The sequence below is a fragment of the Pelodiscus sinensis genome, chromosome 3 (genome assembly GCF_052426305.1).
Source record: "Pelodiscus sinensis isolate ZL-2025 chromosome 3, ASM5242630v1, whole genome shotgun sequence".
NCBI lineage: Eukaryota > Metazoa > Chordata > Testudines > Trionychidae > Pelodiscus > Pelodiscus sinensis.
Window position 1 is genome coordinate 95,192,192 of NC_143054.1, and position 15,498 is coordinate 95,207,689.

Here is a 15,498-nt window from a genome sequence, read left to right on the forward strand (position 1 = left end):
TTGTTTTGTGCATCACTGAGCACAATGGGGTCCTAACCCAGGACTGTGGCTTCCAAGCACTACAGTAATATAAATAATAATAAAATATTGGAGCCAGTTCTTAGAAATGTTTTTGAGAACACATGACAAGAATGATCAAGAATCTGAAGTATCTTAATTACTAATATAGCTAACAGGAAACTAGTGACTTCTATACTATGTAAAATCAAGGTTTATTGTCCTAAAGCCAATAAGCCAAACAAAAGCAACCTAAATGACCTGTGCAACATATTATTTAAATTCTTTTGCCTAGCATATGATCATTCAATTTCAAATGGATAGAAGAATCAGTAATTTGTCTTCAAAGGCACAAGGTAAATGAAGCAGCATTGTTTTCATGCTTGATCTTTGAAGACTAAGCATTTGTTAGACAAGAGAATAAAATACAATTTGTTTTTGTTTTGTTTGTAATTAAGTCAGTTTCCTATTGAATGAATAATTGAAACTCGCATTAGTTTACAAAATGCTGTTCTGATTCAATGGTTTAAATGACAAATTGTCAACAGCATGAGATAATGCTGCAGACTAATCAATAAAATACTTTGAAATATTTTATACACTGTTTTGCTTTGCACAGGGCATTTTTGTATTTGATTACTGGCCAGATTCACAGGAGGAGTAATTGAAGCATGATCATATGTCCTTTAGGTTTTAAATGCTCATCTGTGAGCACTCAGTTTATCTTTTTATAATGAAAAAAATAAAGCATTTTCTATTATTTCTTCTATGATTATCAAATTAAAAAAATTTTGGAAGCAGAAAACTGTTTGTTTGCACACCCTTCATTAGTGCAGACCATCTGCTAACCACACAGTTGCAGATATCAACACAGATCCATACACAAAAAAAGTATATCAATTTATAGCATTCTGATCGTCTTGTTAGCAAACTAAGTGGATGAGAAATCCAAATTCACTCTTCAGTTGTGAAAGAAAATAATCAGAGGCTTTTCAAACCCTTGGGAAACACATTATTAACAAAATGGGCGTGGTTTCCCGTTTCACGATCCCTTAGATACAAGCCAAGAAAAAACCCTGCAAATTAGATTTATCCAGTACAACTGAAGTCAGCCAGTTGCACTTTATATCTTAATTGTATGGCTATCAGTTTACTATTACTGGTTTGTTTCTCAGCAATAGCTCTAAAATTAATCCAAATTAGACAGGATATATAATCTTCAAAAATTTAGCTCCCTGTACTGCATTTGCACTGGTTCCAATAATCATTTTAACAATTTGGTTATCTTTTTTTCCCCTGTTCATTCTTAAAGAGACTGTATTTCAGCCTTAGCATGATAATTCTAAGTGAAATTTAAAAACAAAAATTTTAGTTACAACACCTATATCAAGTACTTCTCAAACTAGATAACTGTGCTATTTACATCAACAACTATTCAAATAAACAGGACAGCTAATTATGTATACCAAGAAACCCAAATCTAAATATTTATTCATCAAAGCTGGTAATAAGCACTGTTTGGGCTTTTGCCAACACAACCATACTAAATCCTAGTCAAGGTACACAGAATAAATAGGGAGTAGACTCAACTGTTGTTAGTTTGAAAAACAGTTATATGACAAAATCTTGTCGGAACAATCAGCTTCCCTTGCTATGACAATCCTACCAGATTTAGAATCTGAACTGATCTCATTCTGTCAAGTCCTCCTCCTCTACAGCAAAGATGTGCACAAATACCACAGGGATCCACAACATGGAAACAAATCAACAACATTTGGTTTGTTTTAAAACTTTGCTGTAGCAGAGTCTTCTGTGATGGCTGAAGTGTTTGGACAACTCAAACAAGATTTTGACAAGATGAAAATGTAATTTCTAAACACTTGTAAACTGATTAGCCTATCGTTCTGCTTTTCACCTTTTCATGCTAAGTTGTGAGTACACCTCAAACTAAGAAAACATGTAAGCAGATCAAACAAGTGGTCACTGTCCCACCATAATTTGGTCAGCAGATGGTGCTGACAGAGCTAACATTTAGTAGCACATTCCACCGACCAAACTCATTGCAGTAATGATTTCCCCAGGCAAAGACGTAATCACATAAATAGTATGACAAAAGTAAGACCTCTCTATTACTATTGTTACATGCCATTTTGCTTTAAACAGGAAAAAAAAGGGGGGAAAGATATTTACATAGCGCCAGATATGGCACTGTCTCTATAAAAATAGTATTTCCAACAGAACCACTGTTCCAAAACCAGATATGGCACACAGCTTGGCAAATTAATCCAGATGTATTGCTTTTGAGGAATAGTACTTCTAGGCATCAGTCCTTTCCAGATGGTAAAAATCACTGATTACAGTATTCATTATCTTTTGTTATTATACTTAACTGTTTGCTGACCATCAACCAGCTGAATGTTCTGAGGTACAAAGAATTTTTCCCCACAGTCAATAATCCACCTCCATTTCCAATACATTAATAATATATCACTTTAATGGTCTTTGGAAACATGTATAGAACATTAATTCTGTAAATCTGAATTCCCTGCTTATTTATTAAACTGGCAGGCACAACATCACTTTTTACATTTTCCAAAACACAAGAGTCATCACTCATTTGAGCTGACAATTCCCTATAGAAAAAGGTAAGGGAGGAAAAGAAGAACAGCAGCTCTGTTCCTCTAGCACGGATATTTAAATGTCATTACTACAGCAATGCTGAAGATTAAGGTAAAGACAACAAATACTTAAAAGCCCAGGTGGCAGTAAAAATGCTGTATTTTGCACAAAAGGCTGCTTCTGAATAAAACTGGAAAGGAATTGCTGCAATCGAAATAGGATGCTACAACAACACAGCTAATTCTCTGAAAGTTAACTGTAAAAAGTTACTTAAGAAAGTAATGTTACCTCATTATAAAGTCAAAACAATCTGCAAATATGAACGTAGGCATTATTTAGACACATTAAAAAAAACTAGATATATGAACACATTCTATATTAGTTTAGTTATGCTTTCATATTAAGGTGCATAAAGGTGTTAATTTTCTCTTTTCAAGTATGCTGTATTATTTAAGGAGGCATTACCAAGAGCCATTATGTTAAAAAAAATGAAATTTCTTGAAACTTATATTCTTGAATGGATTTTGTTTGCTGAAGTTGTGAATATACTATAAAATATGTATTTTATTATAATTTGAAACTGTGGAGCAAATGCATTTAAATTAAAACAGCATCTTAAAAAGAAACTGATTTGTCTTCAAAGCAACCCTATGGTTAAACAAATCAATTATTAAAACCCATGCATTTTAAAAAGAAAGTTCGGACTGTAAAACAAAGGTACCTTTCAAATATTATACATTACCAGGTGCCATTCTCTTCTAAATCCTGGCTCCTGATCAGAATATCCTTCTGACACAAAATGTAAGCAAATATACATCTTTCCAATAGTCTGAAAACAATGCCGCCCATGCTAATTCCCTTGCCAGAGACAATGGGAATGTACTTTGCAATTTGTTTATAAGCTATCAAGTACCTGATGTTGTAGTGCAAATCTCAAGTGCAGCAACTTAAAATCTATAGGATAAATTAAGAATTATTTCCCCCAAAATACATACAGATGTAATTTTTATTCTGTACATCAAGCCAGTTGTCCGTAGATTTTTGCCATTAAATAAATGCAGCCAGCTGATGAAAATCCAACAGTCTGTTTGAAAAGCTTAATGAACAAGAATGACCCCACCCAAACCCTGACATTGTTGGAGATGGACATGCTCAGTGGAAAACCAGGCTGCAGTTCCAACTCATTTCATTCCAGCAGCCAGAAAACATACATGGGTCAAACAGCAACTCAGTTTTCCTGTTATCTGTCCAACAAACCAAGAGATGAACAATTTGTGTGGGAAAATCCTTACAGAATCTTTTCAAAGAAGAACTCTGTGCCAGTAGAAGACTTTTGTTTGTTTTAGGGTGGATTTCTGGCTCTACAAATTAAGCCCTCATAGAAGCGACAAAGACAAACACAAAAAAGCTAGAATACAACTATCTATTCTATCTTTTGAGCAACTCCTTCCCCTTAAAAAAACAAACAAACACACACACACACACACACACACACACACACACACACACACACACACACACACACACACACACACTTTGGCTCTGTTTATGCAACAGTTGTACATACAATGTTGTACATACAATCCAGCTGGAACAACAGGGAAACATTTCACTTCTGATTCTGATTATAGAAACCTAAACAAAGTCCTGATCAGGTCTGAGCTTTTCTTTTATGATTTTATGGTGATTTCTTCATTACTTCTACAGTTTGCAATAAGAACCTTTTTTTTAAAATCTAGGACTTTCCTCTTCCGAAGCTACCCTATATTAACAGTTTATTATAAAATCAAGTTAATTTTTGGCATCTTTAGCTAACTTAATAAAAAGAGCTAAAGATAACTTTGCGCTTCTTTCACATTTTACTGCCCTAAATGAAGTTATGAGCATGGTTACTACCACGGCCTTTTATAGCACAGACTTGAAAAATAATTTATTCATAATTTAAACTGAGAAACTCAAATACGGTACTATGAAGTTCACCTGAAATGCCAACCAAGTATTATTTCATCATTCTTTTTCTTAGCAGAATTACATTTTTATAATTAAAATAAACATTGATATGTTCTGTCAAATAACTTTTTCTCTTCTATATAGTGTATGAACACAAATGCACACAGCTGTCTTCTGTGCAAAGTTATAGATTTTAAACATTTCACTTTTATTTATTTAAATTTTCATATTTGAGGGACATGATGGGGAAGGGTCAGAAAATAATTAAATGACATTAGCTGAGAGTCAAAAAAGTTAGAGATTTATAACTGTTAAATACAAGCTTAACATGTCAAAATATACAACTCAAGTATCTTTAAATTAAATTCTAGTAAGTTCTCAAGTATCGTGTCTCTTGCTTTCTCTATCGGTAAATTTCAACTGTGCTACTGATGGAAATATTTTTACAGTTTGTGTGTGGTATAGTGAAATCAACATTTACCAATAAAAATCTAATTCATCCAAGCCTGGCTATTATCAATAAGCTATATACGCCAATTACTATTTCATGAGTAGAGGACATGTACAGGAGCCTGAAAAATAAGGAAATAAAGGCAACTCCAGAGTTCAAGGTTAGAGGGAATAAGGAAATGACTAATTTTCTTCTTTTGCTTTTGGTATGATGATGACCATGTTAGATTCCAACAAGCAGGATACTGTAAATTCTTTTTGTAAGGGGATCCAACCATCAAAAGTAATTTATTTTCATCAATATATCAAGACTAAGTTCTGTACTACTTCAGAGCTAATTTTTGGACACATTCTCAGTAAACACCTGTCTTGGGGTTTCTAGTACTTTCTCAAATTATTGAACAGCCATCAGACACCATTGTGAAAAAGGAATAACTGTTTAATCTGAATAAAGTATGAGAAAATAATAGACGCAAAAGTTTACTGGACAGAACAATTTTTAAACAGCTCTGGGGCTATGCTGTACATGCCCATAAAAGCAAAGAAAAATCATGTATTCTGATACCCAGATTCAAAAATGTAAAAATTACATAGTCAATTTGAAATGTAATATTGAAATCAAATATTTAAAAAAAATAAAGTTGAGTAGTTGTATGTCCTACAGCTGCTCCTGTCCATATTTGTGGTTTTACAATCACTTTTCTTTAGGAGCAAGGGTTATTTTTTTAGATTAATTTTTTCTTCTCTCTTGCTGTATGAAAAATCCACACATATGCCTAACTCCACCCACCAATAAAAGCTGACTCTGAATGGAGAACTATCAAAAAAAAATTCTGTCAAATGCACAAAACAAGTGAAATACAGAAATGGTTTTTCCCTCAAATTGTTCAAGTTTCAGTAATCTTAAGTATGTTCTGTGACAACAGCAAACATTCCTCAAACACATTTTAAAGAACTCTGATGTTCCTTTAAAGGAAAGAGTTGTATTCTAAAATTTTGAAAATACTTCATTCATTGCCATGACCTCAATCCAAAATTCACAGTGGTGGCACTGGCACAAAACTACTAGCTATACAGGCAGTCCCCGAGTTACGTGGATCCTTAGCCTCTGAGGATGCCGGCAGCGGAACAGCCGCAGCGCATCTGGGCTGCCCGCGTGCTCCGCGGCTTTGCTCCCCGTCTCCCTGGTCTGCTGGAGACCAGCAGACCAAGGAGACAGGGAGCAAAGCCGTGGAACACGCAGGCAGCAGGACAGCCGCGGCACGTCTGGGCTGTCCCGCTGCCCCCTTTGCTCCGGATGCCTGTGGTACAGCAGCTGGGGCGCTGCCGGTCGGTCCCGCAGCGCCGCTCTGGGCGCTACTGGACTAACCCGGCAGCACCCCAGCTGCTCTGCCCCAGGCGTCCCCAAGTCAGCAGCTGCTGAAACTGACCAGCTCTGACTACAGGAAGCCCGAGGCAGAGTTGCTCTGCCCCGAGCTTCCTGGAATCAGCCGCTGATCAGTTTCAGCAGCAGCTGACTTGGGGACGCCTGGGGTTCTTAAGTTGAATCTGTATGTAAGAACTGGCGTCCAGAATCAGCCTGTTGAAACTGATCAGCGGCTGATTCCAGGAAGCCCGGGGCAGAGCAACTCTGCCTCGGGCTTCCTGTAGTCAGGCGCTAGTCAGTTTCAGCAGCGGCTGAATCTGGATGCCAGTTCCGACTTACATACAGATTCAACTTAAGAACAAACCTACAGTCCCTATCTTGTACGTAACCCGGGGACTGCCTATATAGTGATATTCTTCTGGATTCTCCAGATAAATTCCAGATGCTTTTTTCACTGATTAAGATACTTAAGATATCTGAAGAATGATATACATGTCTCACATTCAGGGAAGCAATACCTTCTACGGCACAAGTATCAATTAACCAGAAGAATGGCTTGGCAGACAGCAAATTGCATATAATGTTCCTGAAAAAGTCACTAGTGTACACAACCCACCTCTAATCATGTCTCCCTTGCCATTGTCCTAACCTCCTTTGTCTCATGAATCAGTAAGTCTGGTGTTTCTCTTGTAATTTTTCTGTGACCGGGATGGTAATTTTTACATCTTTATTTTAGGCCCTATACAATGTCCAACTTAATTGCTATTCCAGTACAAGTCTATAAAGAGAAAAGGACTGGTTCACTAATTGCTTGCTTCCATAATGCATAGCAAATGAAAGATCCTGTTCCATGTAGGCCAAAGTTCTTCTCCACTGTTTGTCTCATACTTTTAATATTTGCTGCATTCTTTAACTATGTATTTGGGAGTACATAAAATATCACCATTCTTTGGAAAGCATAGATTCATTGTCTCTGTGGGACCAGAGACAATATCCAAATTCCAAACCTAAGTTTTCAAAAGTCATGAGTCAGGCACCAAAGCAACACAAGAAATTCATGGTCAAGCAACTATTTTGAGGAAGCAAGCTGTTGAAACTTATTAAAAGTCTTATTTGAAAAGTCAGCTACATAAAACCACAAAGGAGTTGAACTTCACAGACAAACAGAATATCAACAAAAATTTCTCAGATCCCATGGAACTCTATTGAACATTGCAGTTAGTTCTGCAGGGCTGACAACAAAGGGCTTGTTTACTCTGCCACTTTACTGCACTGTAACTTTTTTGCTCAAGGGTGTGAAAAAACACCCCCTCACACCACAGCAAGTTACAATGCTGTGATACACCAGTGTAAACAGCCTCCCAGCTGTCCCCATTTAGGTGATTTACCTACAGTGCTGTGAAAGCTCTCTCCCTGTGCTGGTACACCGATCATGCTGCCACATTAAAACTTACAAGTGTAGACAAAGCCAAAAGTCTTTGCATACAACATCATTTTTCTAAATGCTTTCTATCACTGCAATTCCACTGATAGTGACAATGGATGGAGCACTCAAGTTGTCAAGGCACAAAGGTCTGCCACTATTTTAGCCACTTGAATCCCTAAATCTACTATAAGTTGGGTTACACGAAACGTCTAAAAAGCTAGAAATGGGTTTACCACTGGTGGAGTTGAATAATTGGTAATGCAACAGGAAACATTTAGAAATCTTCTAGTAGAAGCAGAGTCTCAGGGACAATGGTATTAAAACTAACCATATATGATAAACTGAAGAGCCAAGCCCTCTGTTGACTGTGTCTTGTAAAGACAGTCTCTGCCTGAGAATATTATATGTACTGATGAAAGGACACATGCAGAAATTAAGAGACAAATTGTACCTTAGTGGTGTCACCTCACCAAAAGCTTTTTGAAAGTCCAAGTACACAACATGCTTCCTCAATAATCTATTTGAATTTTTTTGAAGGAGTTAAGTGTCATTTCCCTTTACAAAAGTCACATTGGCTTCACCCCAATATAGCATGTTTCTCTGTCGGGCTGGTAATTCTGTTCTTTACTATAGGTTCAACCAATTTTCCTGCTACTGAAGTTAGGTTTTACCAGCCTATAATTGTTGTCAGGATCACCTCTGGAACCTTCTTTTAAAAAATGGTGTTACTTGCTTCCTTCCAGTCATCTGATACAGAGGCTGAATTAAAGAGATAGGTTACATACCACAGTTGTTAGTTCTGCAAATCCTTATTTGAGTTCCTTCAGAACTCTTGGGTGAATAGCATCTGGTCCTGGTGATTTATTACTGTTAATTTAACAATTTGTTCCAAAACCTCCATTTTGTCTTTCTTGAGTTTCCTTAAGCACTTCAATTGTCCAGTGGCTGACTTTTTGGCAGAGTACATGCTTCTGAAGTAATTAGGTGTTCTTTTTCTTTCACTAGTTGCTCTTCAAATTCTTTTGTGGCCTGTTTTCTTATACTTTTACACTTGACTTACCAGACTTTATTCTCCTTTCTATTTTCTCATTAGAGTTTAACTTTCAGATTTTAAAGGATGCATTTTTGTCTCAACATTTTGTGTCTCAAACCACATCTTCCACTCCCCCAGTTCCTATTAAACCTAAATCCCTCCTCCCTAAACCATCATTTCATCCACATTGACTTTCTGCACTTATGCTTCTCTTTGGATATGTCTTCACTACAATTACAAACTCTCAGTGTGTGCCATCTGACACAGGCTTGTAAGGCTCAGAACAAGGGGCTTTTTAATTTTAATGTAGACATTCAGGCTCAGTCCCAGAGTCTACACTGCGATTAAACAGCCACTTAGACCAAGCCCCATGAACCCAAGTTAGTTGGCAAAGGCCAGCATCACGTTTTTAACTACAGTGTGCACATACTCTTTCTGGCCTTGCATGTGGAACTGGAAGCATTACACTGAATGCTACTATGGAGGTCTCTTACCTAGCAACCTAACTGTGGCCTGTTGGGCCTCAGCCTTTCTTTCTCCATGTTACTAGTACTTACACATTCAGTAATTATTAACTCATTTCCAGCACTACATGTAAGTATCTAGATGCCTTGAGAGAGCCACACACTTTGCACCTAATAAGAAATTGATCATGCAGTACTCCTGATCATTCTAAACCCTACTAACTATATCTCTAATAATTAACTCCTGTTTGCTGCGCTGTTGTTCTGGGGCAAAACAAAGCTGCAAGGCATGTTCCAGTACCATTCTAAAGAAGCTACAGGTTTTGAGGTTGGGGAAAGAGGGTGTCTGTCCATTTTTTGGGCAAAAAGAAGAAAGAACAGTTAAACTACAACATAAGAAGCCAATCCTTTTGTCATTGCCCCCTTACCCCTCAGCAAGTGTGTCTCTTGATAGCAATACCTACAATTTCTTATTGAACTGTAGGTTAATTTGAAAAAATGAAATAATTTACAGCACAGCTTCTTGAAGAGACACACAGAAATTGTCTGAAATGCCTCTTCCAAAAAAAAATCACAACTTGGGGATCAAATGGAAAGAGATGTTACAAAAATTCTTAATTCAGTTACTCATGTGCTGAAATGACACTGAAGAAAGCAAAAAGCCACGCAGATAAATGTTATTCATTTTCCCCACCCTATCTCCTCCTTGCCAAGTTTGATTGTAGTTTAGCAGCATGTATTGTACTTTTCAGGATTTATAGCATAATGGCCAGAAATGTAAGTTAACCATAAATCTCAATTCAAGCTTAATCCCCATTGCTCTTAAGAACCTATAAATTCCAGAATGAAAAGTGCTAAATACATTCATATAATTACAAAAAAAATCCAACATAAATTAGCAAAATTATTCAGATAAGTCCATATAACTACCAACTGCTGTCCTGGTCTACTATTGATAAGTTTCTATAGCAACAAGTTCCTGGCTAGCTGCAGGCAATTAAGATGTACCTACGTCATTGAGCACTCATCTGTCATGACTTTCAGTCTGAGTAAATTGACTTTGAAGCCAGCATGTTACTAGTCTGAAGCCTGATTTACTCCTCATGCCTTTCTTATTTTCAGCTTTTGTATCCCTTCATAAATCCAGGATAAAGGTGGAGTCGAGTGCATATCACTTACATCTGTACTTCAATAGCAAGTGTTTTCAAAGACCCTCGTAAACTAAGACCCAATCAAGCAAAACACCTAAGCACCTGCTTAACTATAAGCATATGCTGAACTGCTTTTCTCAATCAAAACATAAACCAGTGGTATTCAGACTGAGGGTTGCAAGCTGTAAATGTCTCTTTAATGCATTTCCTGCACCTCATGATATTAATACACCATGTGGTTTAATTATTAACCAAACAGAATGCTTTTACTATATTATTAACCTAGTGCAGTTTATTAAATAATAATATTAGGTCAGTCATTTTTCAGTAAAAATATAAACTAAATATTTACTGTTTAAATATGAATATATAGCACTACTGTAAATGAAACAATGAATTAATAATGCTGTGTCTCTTTAGGGTATTGTTCATTAATTTGGTCCTGAACCACATGTAACCCAGGAAACAAGTTGATCTCTTTCTCACTCATCCTTCTACTCCCAAACCATCCACAAGAAAAATCCTTTATCTATCCCTAATAATATTATCACACTTAGAATCATAGAATCATAGAATAGGACTGGAAGGGACCTCAAGAGGTCATCGAGTCCAGCCCCCCGCCCTCAAGGCAGGACCAAGCTCCGTCTACACCAGTGGTCCCCAACCTGTGGAGGTTGCCGGGCGCCAGGGGGCGTGGCCGTTCGCCCGCCGGGCGCCAGGGGGCGGGGACGTGGGTGGGGCCCCCCCATAACCGCGCGCCCCCCCATAGCCGCGCGCCCGGTGCCGGCGCCCCCCGCCCTTCCTCCAAGTGCCTGGGGCCACCTCCAAGCGCCGCGCGCCCGGGGCCAGCGCCCCCCCTCCTCCAAGCGCCGCGGGCCAGGGCCGGCGCCCCTCCCCTCCTCCAAGCGCCCCGCCTCCCCCAAGCGCCGCGCGCCCGGCGCGCCCCCTCTTCCTCAAGCGCCCGGGGCCGGCGCTCCCCCCCACCCGGGGCCGGCGCTCACCATGCGCCTGGAGCTGGCTCCGGCACTGTGCATGCGCCACGTGCCCAGGGCCAGGCCAGCCCCGAGCACGTGGCGGGCGCACACGACTGCCCCCGCGGGCGCCATGGAGCCCGTGGGCACCGTGTTGGGGACCACGGGTCTACACCATACCTGACAAATGTCTATCAAACCTGTTCTTAAATATCTCCAGAGAGGGAGCTTCCACCACCTCCCTTGGCAATTTATTCCAATATTTGACCACTCTGACAGTTAGGAATTTTTTCCTAATGTCCAATCTAAACCTCCCCTGCTGCACTTTAAGCCCATTACTCCTTGTCCTGTCCTCAGAAACCAAGAGGAACACATTTTCTCCTTCCTCCTTGTGACACCCTTTTAGATATTTGAAAACCGCTATCATGTCCCCCCTTAATCTTCTTTTTTCCAAACTAAACAAGCCCAGTTCATGAAGCCTGGCTTCTTAGGTCATGTTCTCTAAACCTTTAATCATTCTTGTCGCTCTTCTCTGTACCCTTTCCAATTTCTCCACATCTTTCTTGAAATGTGGCGCCCAGAACTGGACACAGTACTCCAGCTGAAGCCTAACTAGTGCAGAGTAGAGCGGCAGAATGACTTTACGAGTTTTGCTTACAACACACCTGTTGATACAACCTAGAATCATATTTGCTTTTTTTGCAACAGCATCACACTGTTGACTCATATTCAACTTGTGGTCCACTATGACCCCTAGATCCCTTTCCGCCATGCTCCTTCCTAGACAGTCGCTTCCCATCTTGTATGTATGGAACTGATTGTTCCTTCCTAAGTGGAGCACTTTGCATTTCTCTTTATTAAACCTCATCCTGTTTACCTCTGACCATTTCTCTAACTGCTAAGGTCATTTTGAATTATGTCCCTATCCTCCAAAGAAGTTGCAACCCCACCCAGTTTGGTATCATCTCCAAACTTAATAAGCGTACTCTCTATCCCAATATCTACATCATTGATGAAGATATTGAACAGTACGGGTCCCAAAACAGACCCTTGAGAAACTCCACTCGTTATCCCTTTCCAGCAGGATTTAGAACCGTTAACAACAACTCTCTGACTACGGTTATCCAGCCAATTATGCACCCACCTTATCGTGGCCCTATCTAAGTTATATTTGCCTAGTTTATCAATAAGAATATCATGCGAGACCGTATCAAATGCCTTACTAAAGTCTAGGTATATGACATCCACCGCTTCTCCCTTATCCACAAGGCTCATTATCCTATCAAAGAAAGCTATCAGATTAGTTTGGCATGACTTGTTCTTCACAAACCCATGCTGGCTATTCCCTATCACTTTATTACCTTCCAAGTGTTTGCATATGATTTCCTTAATTACCTGCTCCATTATCTTCCCTGGGACAGACGTTAAACTGACTGGTCTGTAGTTTCCTGGGTTGTTCTTATTCCCCTTTTTATAGATGGGCACAATATTTGCTCTTTTCCAGTCTTCTGGAATATCCCCTGTCTGCCATGATTTTTCAAAAATCATAGCTAAAGGCTCAGATACCTCCTCTATCAGCTCCTTGAGTATCCTGGGATGCATTTCATCAGGACCTGGTGACTTGCTGACATCTAACTTTCCTAAGTGATTTTTAACTTGTTCTTTGTGTATCCTATCTTCTAAACTTACCCTCTCTCTGCTTGTATTCACTACGTTAGGCACACCTCCAGACTTCTCCGTGAAGACCGAAACAAAGAAGTCATTGAGCATCTCTGCCATTTCCAAGTTTCCTGTTACTGCTTCTCCCTCCTCACTAAGTAGTGGGCCTACCCTGTCCTTGGTCTTCCTCTTGCTTTTAATGTATTTATAAAAGGTCTTCTTGTTTCCCTTTATGCCTGTAGCTAGTTTGATCTCATTTTGTGCCTTGGCCTTTCTAATCTTGCCCCTGCATTCCCGTGTTGCTTGCCTATATTCATCCTTTGTTAGTTGTCCTAGTTTCCATTTTTTATATGACTCCTTTTTTATTTTGAGATCATGCAAGATCTCCTTGTTAAGCCAAGCTGGTCTTTTGCCATATTTTCTGTCTTTCCTACACAGCAGAATTGTTTGCTTTTGGGCCCTTAACAACGTCCCTTTGAAATACTTCCAACTCTCCTCAGTTGTTTTTCCCTTCAGTCTTGCTTCCCATGGGACCTTACCTACAAGTTCTCTGAGCTTATCAAAATCTGCCTTCCTGAAATCCATTACCTCAATTGTGCTGGTCTCCCTTCTACCTTTCCTTAAGATCATGAACTCTATTATTTCATGATCACTGTCCCCTATACTGTCTTCCACTTTCAAGTTCTCAACTAGTTCCTCCCTATTTGTTAAAACCAAATCCAGAACAGCTTCTTCTCTGGTAGCTTTTTCAACCTTCTGAAACAGAAAGTTGTCTCCAATGCAGTCCAGAAACTTATTGGATAGCCTGTGCCTCGCTGTGTTAGTTTCCCAACATATGTCTGGATAGTTGAAGTCCCCCATCACCACCAAATCTTGGGCTTTGGATAGTTTTGTTAATTGTTTAAAAAAGGCCTCATCCACCTCTTCCACCTGGCTAGGTGGCCTGTAGTAGACTCCTAGCATGATATCACCCTCGTTTCTTACCCGTTTTAGCTCACACTTACAACAGTAAACACTGCATAGGTGTGCGCATGGGGTGTGTTGGGTGTGCCCAGGCACACCCTAATGTCTCGGGCCGGCATGCCTGAGCCCCACCCGGTCCGGCAGCACTGCACGGCCCAGCAGCATGGCACGGCGCCCCTGAGGCACCCGGAAGCGCACCCGCCCAGCCCAGCAGCACAGTGCAGCACCCTTGAGGCGACCGGGAGCGCCCCTACCCGTCCCGGTAGCACCACGCAGCGCCCGGCCCTACAGCACCACACGGCGCCCCGGGGGCACCCCGCCTGTTCCGGCAGCACCATATGGCGCCCTGGGGGTGCCCCTCCCCGGCCCTGCAGCTTGGGCTGCCTCTGACTCCAGCACTGCAAGCTGTAAGGCAGAAGCTACAGGTAAGGGGGGGGGAGAGAAATAAGAGGAAGGAGTGGGAGAGGAAGGGGCTTTTGTGGTGGGGGAGGGTGGAGGAGGAAGAAAGGGGAAGGAGTGGAAGGGGCTTGTACGGAGGGAAGGGGAAGAAAGGGGACGGCACCAAAGGGACAGGGTAGAAGAGACACAAATGCTAGTGGAGACAATGAGGGAAAGGGCAGGAGGGGAGGTGTCAGTGGGAGGGGAGACAGGGTGATGCTGGAACAGGAGAGGGTAAGGGCATTTGGGATTGGAGGGGGAGGTGCTGGAAGAAGGCTTGCAAGGGTAAGGAAAGGTGCAGATGCCAGGGGATTTTGGGGTGAAGCAGAAGGGCAGACACCTGCAGGGGAGGGACCGACACCAGAGGAGAGAGGTGTTAGACGAAGGGATGAGGAGGGGTAGCTCAAATGATCAGAGTGGAGCTACCGGGGGAGTGGGCACAGGGGGGAGAGAAGGGCTGGTGGAGGAGGGGCAGGTCTCAGGAGGGTTGAGGGCAGTGAGTAGGGCAGGAGTCTGGACTCAGAGGAGGGTGAGGGGTTGGGAGGCAGCAGGCACCAGGGGAGCTCATGGAGCAAGGGGAGGAGACATGGCAGTAGAGGGGAAAGGTAAAGGATTATGAGATATTTATTAATAACTTGGGTGCCACAATGACACATCCAAACAAGCCACATGAATTTGGTACTGGTGCACAACACAAAATTCATTTTATTCATGGGAGGAAACTCTTAGAGGGAACACTTCCCCATCCCCCCAGCCTCTCCACCCCCGCATTAATGTCACACACATTGGATTAATGCAATTGCAGGATAGTTGCATGGGGGGAGTTGAGGGGGGCCAAATTAATCCCTATTGGTAGGAGGATGGTGGGAAAAGTCCTTGGGTCGGGGGTCACATAACACTTTTTACTTTTGGTCATGTGCCCATGTTGCCTGGAGAGGGTTACCTCTAGGGGCATGGCTAATGGGGGCCAGTGGCGTGGTTAACAGGGGTCAGGGATGTGGCTAATGGGGG

The 15,498-nt window shown here is 41.0% G+C and overlaps 1 protein-coding gene across 16 annotated transcripts in view; it reads right to left on the minus strand.

Annotated features, from left to right (window-relative positions):
* The window catches only part of EPB41L2 (erythrocyte membrane protein band 4.1 like 2), a 285,536-nt gene that overhangs the window by 179,407 nt on the left and 90,631 nt on the right, over nt 1-15,498 (minus strand). The window contains exon 1 of one of the 16 annotated variants that reach the window (XM_089777257.1): nt 3,612-3,767. The exons of 14 other annotated variants lie outside the window; for them this stretch is intronic. The gene's annotated coding sequence lies outside the window, so the exon portion shown is untranslated. Of the gene's footprint in view, nt 1-3,529; nt 3,768-15,498 lie in introns of those variants that run through there. One more of the 16 variants, XM_089777258.1, reaches the window with a different exon arrangement.